An 8,812-nucleotide genomic window follows, 5' to 3' on the forward strand; every position below is an offset into this window, starting at 1 on the left:
AGACGGACCCGGACAGAGAGGAGTCTCCCTGACACCGGGAAGAGGTTTACAGTCAGTCCGTGTGTGCTGGGATCGGAGGGGTTCACATCGGGGAGACATTACTGGGAGGTGGAGGTGGCGGGGAGTGAGTACTGGAGTCTGGGAGTCGCCGCAGAGTCTGTGGAGAGGAAGGGAGAGTTCACACTGACCCCGGAGACTGGAGTCTGGAGCATCAGGCGGTGGTATGACGAGTTTGATGCACTCACCTACTCTCCATCCCCTCTCCCCGCCCGTCCCATCCCCGGGTGGGTGGGAGTTTATCTCAGTTACGAGTCCGGGACAGTTTCATTTTACGACGCGGCCACCAAGTCCCATCTCCACACCTTCACTGGGAACAAATTCACGGAGAAATGTTATCCTTTCTTTGGGACTTGGGATGAAGACGTGTGGCTGAGAATCTGCTCCGGTTCCATTCTGGGTGAGTAAAAGATAAACAAACTCCGGATCTTTGGGATGTGGGGAGGGGGAGGGGGGGTGAGGGGGGAGGGGAGGGGGAGTGGGGAGGGGGAGGGGGGGGTGAGGGGGGAGGGTGAGGGAGGGGCAGTGGGGAGGGGCAGTGCGGAGGGGAGGATGGGGAGATGGGGAGGGGGAGGAGGGAGTGAGGAGGGGGAGTGGGGAGGGGAGAGGGGGAGGAGGGAGGGGGGAGACGGGGAGGAGGGAGAGGGGGAGGAGGGCTGGGGGGAGGGGGAGGGGAAGTGGGCGGGGGATGGGGGGAGGTGGAGGGGGAGGGGAGGCGGGGGCAGAGCATGCACATTAAACCCACAGACTCACAGGGAGTATGTGCACCCCACAGGTCTCCAAGGTCAGGCCTTAAGGTCACACGGTCATAGGTAATAGGAGCAGAATTAGGCCATTCGGCCCATCAAATCTACTCCGCCGCTCAATCACGACTGATCTATCTCTCCTTCCTAACCCCATTCTCCTGCCTTCTCATAACCCCAGATAACTGCACACATTAAGAATCTATCCATCTCTGCCTTAGAAATACACATTGACTTCGCCTCCACAGCCACCTGTGGCAAAGAATTTCACAGATTCACCACCTTCCGTCTAAATAAATTCCATCTCATCTCCTTCCTAAAGGGCCGTCCTTTAATCCTGAGGCTGTGACCTGTAGTCCTAGTCTCTCCCACTAATGGAAACATCCTCTCCACATCCACCCTATCAGAACCTTTCATTATTCTGTAAGTGCTGTATCAATGAGGTCCCCCCTCATGCTTCTAAACACCAGCGAGTACAGGCCCAGTGCTGACAAACGCTCATCATAGGCTAACCTACTCATTCCCGGGATCATTCTTGTAAATTCATCTGGACCATCCCCGGAGCCTACACATCCTTCCTCAGATATGATGCCCGTAATTGCTCACAATACTCTAAGTGCGGCCTGTCCAGCGCCTTATAGAGCCTCAGCATTACATCCCTGGTTTTGTATACAAGCCCTCTTGAAATAATGCTAGCATTAGGTTTGCTTTCTTTACTACCGATTCAACTTGCAGAGTAACTTTGATGGAATCCTGCACCAGTCACTCCCAAGTCTTTTTGCACCTCCGATTTCTGGATTCTTTCCCCATTTAGAAAATAGTCTGCGTTTTTCTTTCGACTACTAAAATGCATGACTCCACACTTTGCTGCACTGTATTCCATCTGCCACTTCTCTGCCCACTCTCCCAACCGGTCCAAGTCTTTCTGCGGTGTTCCTGCTTTCTCTGCACTACCTGCCCCTCCACCTATTTTTCTATCATCTGCAATCTTGGCCACAAAGCCTTCAATCCCCTCATCCAAATCAATAATACACAACGTGAAGGGCAGCGCCCTCAGCACCGACCCCACAGAATTCGGCAGGTCACTGGCAGCCAACGAGAAATAACCCCCTCCATTGCCAGTCTTTGCCTTCTGCCATCCAGCCAACCTGCTATCCATGCTGATATCTGCCCTCTGATACAGTGGTCGTCGAGATCTCATCTTCCTTAGCAGCCTCACGTGTGGCACCTTATCAAAGGCTTTCTGAAAATCTAGATCAACAACACCCACCGACTCCCCTTTGTCTGTCCTGCTGTTTACCTCCACAAAGATTTCCTGCAGATTCATCAGGCAAGACCTGACCTTCACAACACCATGCTGACTTCGACCTATTTTATCAAGCACCAAGTACTCCGTAAACTCGGCCTTTATAATGGACTCTAAAATCTTACCAACCACCGAAGTCAGACTAACCGGCCTATAGTTCCCAATATTCTGCTTTGCCCCCTTCTTGTGCAGCGGGGTAATATTGGCAAATTTCCAATCGCCTGGTACCACTCCTGACTGTAGTGATTCTTGAAATATCACAGATGCTATGTATCTATCTATGTATTAATGCCTCCACAATCTGTAAAGCCATCTCTTTCAGAAGCCTTGGGTGCAGTCCATGTGGTCCAGCTGACTTATCCACCTTCAGCCCTTTCAGCTTCCCAGCCACCTTCTCCCTAGTAGTTCACAAATTGGGAATATGGAGATGGAGTTAAAGGGGAAGTGAATACAGGAGAAACTGTAAAGGACTCTCGTATGAATGGGAAGGGAAGTTCTAGAAAGGATATGAGAGTAAGGTCAGGGCCAATTGTGACCGGTGTGAGAGGGGAGGTAAATACCGAAGTTAAAGTGTTGTATTTAAATGCACGAAGTATAAGAAATAAAGGGGATGAGCTTGAGGCTCAGTTAGACATTGGCAAGTATGATGTTGTGGGAATCACTGAGACATGGCTACAAGAGGACCAGGGCTGGGAGCTGAATATTCAGGGGTACACAACGTACAGAAAAAACAGGCAGGTGGGGAGAGGGGGCGGGGTAGCTCTGTTGGTAAGGAATGATATTCACTCCCTTGCAATGAGTGACATAGAATCAGGAGATGTAGAATCAGTATGGATAGAGATGAGGAATTGTAAGGGTAAAACGACCATAATGGGAGTCATCGACAGGCTCCCAAACAGTAGCCTCGACATAGGGTGCAAGTTGAATCAGGAGCTAAAATTGGCATGTCACAAATGTAGTGCTACGGTGGTCATTGGAGATGTCAACATGCAGGTAGACTGGGAAAATCAGGTTGGAAATGGACCCCAGGAAAGAGAGTTTGTAGAGTGCCTTCGAGATGGATTATTAGAACAGCTTGTACTGGAGCCTACCAGGGAGAAGGCAATTCTGGATTTAGTGTTGTGTAATGATCCTGATCTGATAAGGGGACTAGAGGTAAAAGAGCCATTCGGAGGCAGTGATCACAACATGATAAGTTTTACTCTGCAAATGGAAAGGCAGAAGGGAAAATCGGAAGTGACGGTATTACAGTATAGCAAAGGGGATTACAGAGGCATGAGGCGGGAGCTGGCCAAAATTGACTGGAAGGAGGCCCTAGCAGGGAAGACGGTAGAACAGCAATGGCAGGTATTCCTGGGAATAATGCAGAGGTTGCAGGATCAATTTATTCCAAAGAGGTGGAAAGACTCTAAGGGGAGTAAGAGACACCTGTGGCTGACAAGGGAAGTCAGGGACAGCATAAAAATTAAGGAGAGGAAGTATAACAAAGCAAAGAAGAATGGGAAGACAGGGGATTGGGACTTTTTAAAGAGCAACAAAAGTTAACTAAAAAGGCAATACGGGGAGAAATGATGAGGTACGAGGGTAAACTAGCCAATAATATAAAGGAGGATAGCAAAAGTTTTTTTAGGTACGTGAAGAGGAAAAAAATAGTCAAGGCAAATGTGGGTCCCTTGAAGACAGAAGCAGGGGAATTTATTATGGGGAACAAAGAAATGGCAGACGAGTTAAACCGTTACTTTGGATCTGTCTTCACTGAGGAAGATACACACAATCTCCCAAATGTTCTAGGGGCCGGAGAACCTAGGGTGATGGAGGAACTGAAGGAAATCCACATTAGGCAGGAAATGGTTTTGGGTAGACTGATGGGACTGAAGGCTGATAAATCCCCAGGGCCTGATGGTCTGCATCCCAGAGTACGTAAGGAGGTGGCTCTAGAAATAGTGGAAGCATTGGAGATCATTTTTCAATGTTCTATAGATTCAGGATCAGTTCCTGTGGATTGGAGGATAGCAAATGTTATCCCACTTTTAGGAAAATTGACAAGGGAGAGTCAGTGGATGTGGTGTACCTCGACTTTCAGAAAGCCTTCGACAAGGTCCCACATAGGAGATTAGTGGGCAAAATTAGGGCACATGGTATTGGGGGTAGGGTACTGACATGGATAGAAAATTGGTTGACAGACAGAAAGCAAAGAGTGGGGATAAATGGGTCCCTTTCGGAATGGCAGGCAGTGACCAGTGGGGTACCGCAAGTTTCGGTGCTGGGACCCCAGCTATTTACGATATACATTAATGACTTAGACGAAGGGATTAAAAGTACCATTAGCAAATTTGCAGATGATACTAAGTTGGGGGGTAGTGTGAATTGTGAGGTAGATGCAATAAGGCTGCAGGGTGACTTGGACAGGTTGTGTGAGTGGGCGGATACATGGCAGATGCAGTTTAATGTAGATAAGTGTGAGGTTATTCACTTTGGAAGTAAGAATAGAAAGGCAGATTATTATCTGAATGGTGTCAAGTTAGGAGGAGGGGGAGTTCAACGAGATCTGGGTGTCCTAGTGCATCAGTCAATGAAAGGAAGCATGCAGGTACAGCAGGCAGTGAAGAAAGCCAATGGAATGTTGGCCTTCGTAACAAGAGGAGTTGAGTATAGGAGCAAAGAGGTCCTTCTACAGTTGTACCGGGCCCTGGTGAGACCGCACCTGGAGTACTGTGTGCAGTTTTGGTCTCCAAATTTGAGGAAGGATATTCTTGCTATGGAGGGCGTGCAGCGTAGGTTCACTAGGTTAATTCCCGGAATGTCAGGATTGGAGGATAGCAAATGTTATCCCACTTTTTAAGAAAGGAGGGAGAGAGAAAACGGGTAATTATAGACCAGTTAGTCTGACATCAGTGGGGGGGAAGATGCTGGAGTCAATTATAAAAGACGAAATTGCGGAGCATTTGGATCGCAGTAACGGGATCGTTCCGAGTCAGCATGGATTTACGAAGGGGAAATCGTGCTTGACTAATCTACTGGAATTTTTTGAGGATGTAACTAGGAAAATTGACAGGGGAGAGCCGGTGGATGTGGTGTATCTCGACTTTCAGAAAGCCTTCGACAAGGTCCCACATAGGAGATTGGTGGGCAAAAGTAGAGCACATGGTATTGGAGGTAGGGATAGAAAGTTGGTTGACAGACAGAAAGCAAAGAGTGGGGATAAATGGGTCCCTTTCAGAATGGCAGGCAGTAACTAGTGGGGTACCGCAAGGCTCGGTGTTGGGACCGCAGCTATTTACAATATACATCAATGACTTGGATGAAGGGATTAAAAGTACCATTAGCAAATTTGCCGATGGTACAAAGCTAGGTGGCAGTGTGAACTGTGAGGAAGATGCTATGAGGTTGCAGAGTGACTTGGACAGGTTGTGTGAGTGGGCGGATGCATGGCAGATGCAGTTTAATGTGGATAAGTGTGAGGTTATCCACTTTGGTGGTAAGAATCGGAAGGCAGATTATTATTTGAATGGTGTCAAGTTAGGAAAAGGGGACGTACAACGTGATCTGGGTGTCTTAGTGCATCAGTCACTGAAAGGAAGCATGCAGGTACAGCAGGCAGTGAAGAAAGCCAATGGAATGTTGGCATTCATAACAAGAGGAGTTGAGTATAGGAGCAAAGAGGTCCTTCTGCAGTTGTACAGGGCCCTAGTGAGACCGCACCTGGAGTACTGTGTGCAGTTTTGGTCTCCAAATTTGAGGAAGGATATTCTTGCTATTGAGGGCGTGCAGCGTAGGTTTACTAGGTTAATTCCCGGAATGGCGGGACTGTCCTATGTTGAAAGACTGGAGCGACTAGGTTTGTATACACTGGAATCTAGAAGGATGAGAGGGGATCTTATCGAAACGTATAACATTATTAAGGGGTTGGACATGTTAGAGGCAGGAAACATGTTCCCAATGTTGAGGGAGTCCAGAACCAGGGGCCACAGTTTAAGAATAAGGGGTAGGCCATTTAGAACAGAGATGTTGAAAACCCTTTTTAGTCAGAGAGTTGTGAATCTGTGGAATTCTCTGCCTCAGAGGGCAGTGGAGGCCAATTCCCTGAATACATTCAAGAGAGAGCTGGATAGAGCTCTTAAGGATAGCGGTCAGGGGGTATGGGGAGAAGGCAGGAACGGGGTACTGATTGATAATGATCAGCCATGATCACATTGAATGGCGGTGCGTACAGGCTCGAAGGGCCGAATGGCCTCCTCCTGCACCTATTGTCTATTGTCTATTGTCTAATAGCCAATCCACTAACTTCTACCCTCTGACTCTTGAATTCCAGGCACGTTGCTGGTGTCTTCCACTGTGAAGACTGATTCAAAAAAGGTTATTCACCTCCTCTGCCATTTTCTTATTCCCCATTATTAATTCTCCTGCTTGGTTTCCCAGCGGCCCAACATCCACTCTTACATCTTTCTTACTCTCTGTATAACTAAAGAAACTCTTTTTATCTTTTTTTATATTACCAACTAGCTTACCTTAGTATTTCATCTGTCCTCGCCGTATTGCCTTTTTAGTAACCTTCTGGTGCTCTTTTAAAGCTGCCCAATCCTCTGGCTTTGCACTAATCTTTGCAATGTTATACGCCTTCTCTTTTAGTTTTATATTGTCCTTGCCTTCCCTTGTCAGCCACGGTCGCCTCATTCTCCAACAAGAATCTTTTTTCTTCGTTGGAATGAAAAGATCCTGCATCTTCCAAATTATTCCCAGAAATTCCTGCCATTGCTGCTAGGGTCCATCTCCAGTCAACTTTGGCTCGCTCCTCCTCCCTCTGCGGTCCGCTTTGCTCAGCTGTAATACCGACACATCCGATTTTACCTTCTCCCTCTGAAATCTTATCATATTGCGGTCGCTACCACCAAGTGGTTCCTTTACCTCGAGTTCCCTTATCAAATCCAGTTCATTACACAACACTAAATCCAGAGTTTATTTTTTTGCTGGTCGGCTCCAGTACAAGCTGCTCTAAGAATCCATCTCAGAGGCACTCTGGAAATTCCTCTTCTTGGGGTCCAGTAGCAACCTTCTTGCATATTGAAATCTCCCATGACCGTAGTAATGCTTTTCTTACTTGCCAATTGTATATTCTGATGTAACTTGCACCTTATATCCTGGTTACTGGTAGGTTTGCTAGTGCTACAAGTGTGACTTTAAACAAAGTAGTGGGGGGGGGGGGGAGGGGTTGACAAACTGGGAATATGGAGATGGAGTTAAAGGGGAAGCAAATACAGAAGAAATTGCAAAGAACTCTCGAATGAATGGGGAAGGAAGTTCTCGAAGGGATAAGAGAGTAAGGTCAGGGCCAATTGTGACCGGTGTGAGAGGGGAGGTGAATACGGAAATTAAAGTGTTGTATTTAAATGCGCAAAGTATAAGAAATAAAGTGGATGAGCTTGAGGCTCAGTTAGACATTGGCAAGTATGATGTTGTGGGAATAACTGAGATATGGCTACAAGAGGACCAGGGCTAGGAACTGAATATTCAGGGGTACACAATATATAGAAAAGACAGACAGTTGGGCAGAGGGGGTGGGGTCGCTCTGTTGGTGAGGAATGATATTCACTCCATTGCAAGGGGTGACATAGAATCAGGAGATGTAGAATCAGTATGGGTAAAAATTAGGAATTGTAAGGGTAAAAAGACCCTAATGGGAGTTATCTACAGGCCCCCAAACAGTAGCCTCGACATAGGGTGCAAATTGAATCAGGAGATAAAATTGGCATGTCGCAAATGTAATGCTACGGTGGTTATTTCAACATGCAGGTAGACTGGGAAAATCAGGTTGGTAATGGACCCCAGGAAAGAGAGTTTGTGGAGTGTCTCCGAGATGGATTCTTAGAACAGCTTGTACTGGAGCCTACTAGGGAGAAGGCAATTCTGGATTTAATGTTGTGTAATGAACCTGATCTGATAAGGGGACTCGAGGTAAAAGAGCCATTAGGAGGCAGTGACCACAATATGATAAGTTCTACAAATTGAGAGGGAGAAGGGAAAATCGGAAGTGTCAGTATTACAGTATAGCAAAGGGGATTACAGAGGCATGAGGCAGGAGCTGGCCAGAATTGACTGGAAGGAGGACGTAGCAGGGAAGACGGTGGAACAGCAATGGCAGGTATTCCTGGGAATAATAGACAATAGACAATAGACAATAGACAATAGGTGCAGGAGTAGGCCATTCAGCCCCTCGAGCCAGCACCGCCATTCAATGCGATCATGGCTGATCACTATCAATCAGTACCCCGTTCCTGCCTTCTCCCCATACCCCCTCACTCCGCTATCCTTAAGAGCTCTATCCAGCTCTCTCTTGAAAGCATCCAACGAACTGGCCTCCACTGCCTTCTGAGGCAGAGAATTCCACACCTTCACCACCCTCTGACTGAAAAAGTTCTTCCTCATCTCCGTTCTAAATGGCCTACCCCTTATTCTCAAACTGTGGCCCCTTGTTGCAGTATTAATTTATCCCAAAGAGGAGGAAAGATTCCAAGGGGAGTAAGAGGCACCCGTGGCTGACAAGGGAAGTCAAGGACAGCATAAAAATAAAAGAGCAGAAGTACAACAAAGCAAAGAAGAGTGGGAAGCCAGAGGATTGGGACTCTTTTAAAGAGCAACAGAAGATGACCAAGAAGGCAATACGGGGAGAAAAGATGAGGTACAAGGGTAAACTAGCCAATAATATAAA

The sequence above is a fragment of the Rhinoraja longicauda genome, chromosome 19 (genome assembly GCF_053455715.1).
Source record: "Rhinoraja longicauda isolate Sanriku21f chromosome 19, sRhiLon1.1, whole genome shotgun sequence".
Taxonomy (NCBI): domain Eukaryota; kingdom Metazoa; phylum Chordata; class Chondrichthyes; order Rajiformes; family Arhynchobatidae; genus Rhinoraja; species Rhinoraja longicauda.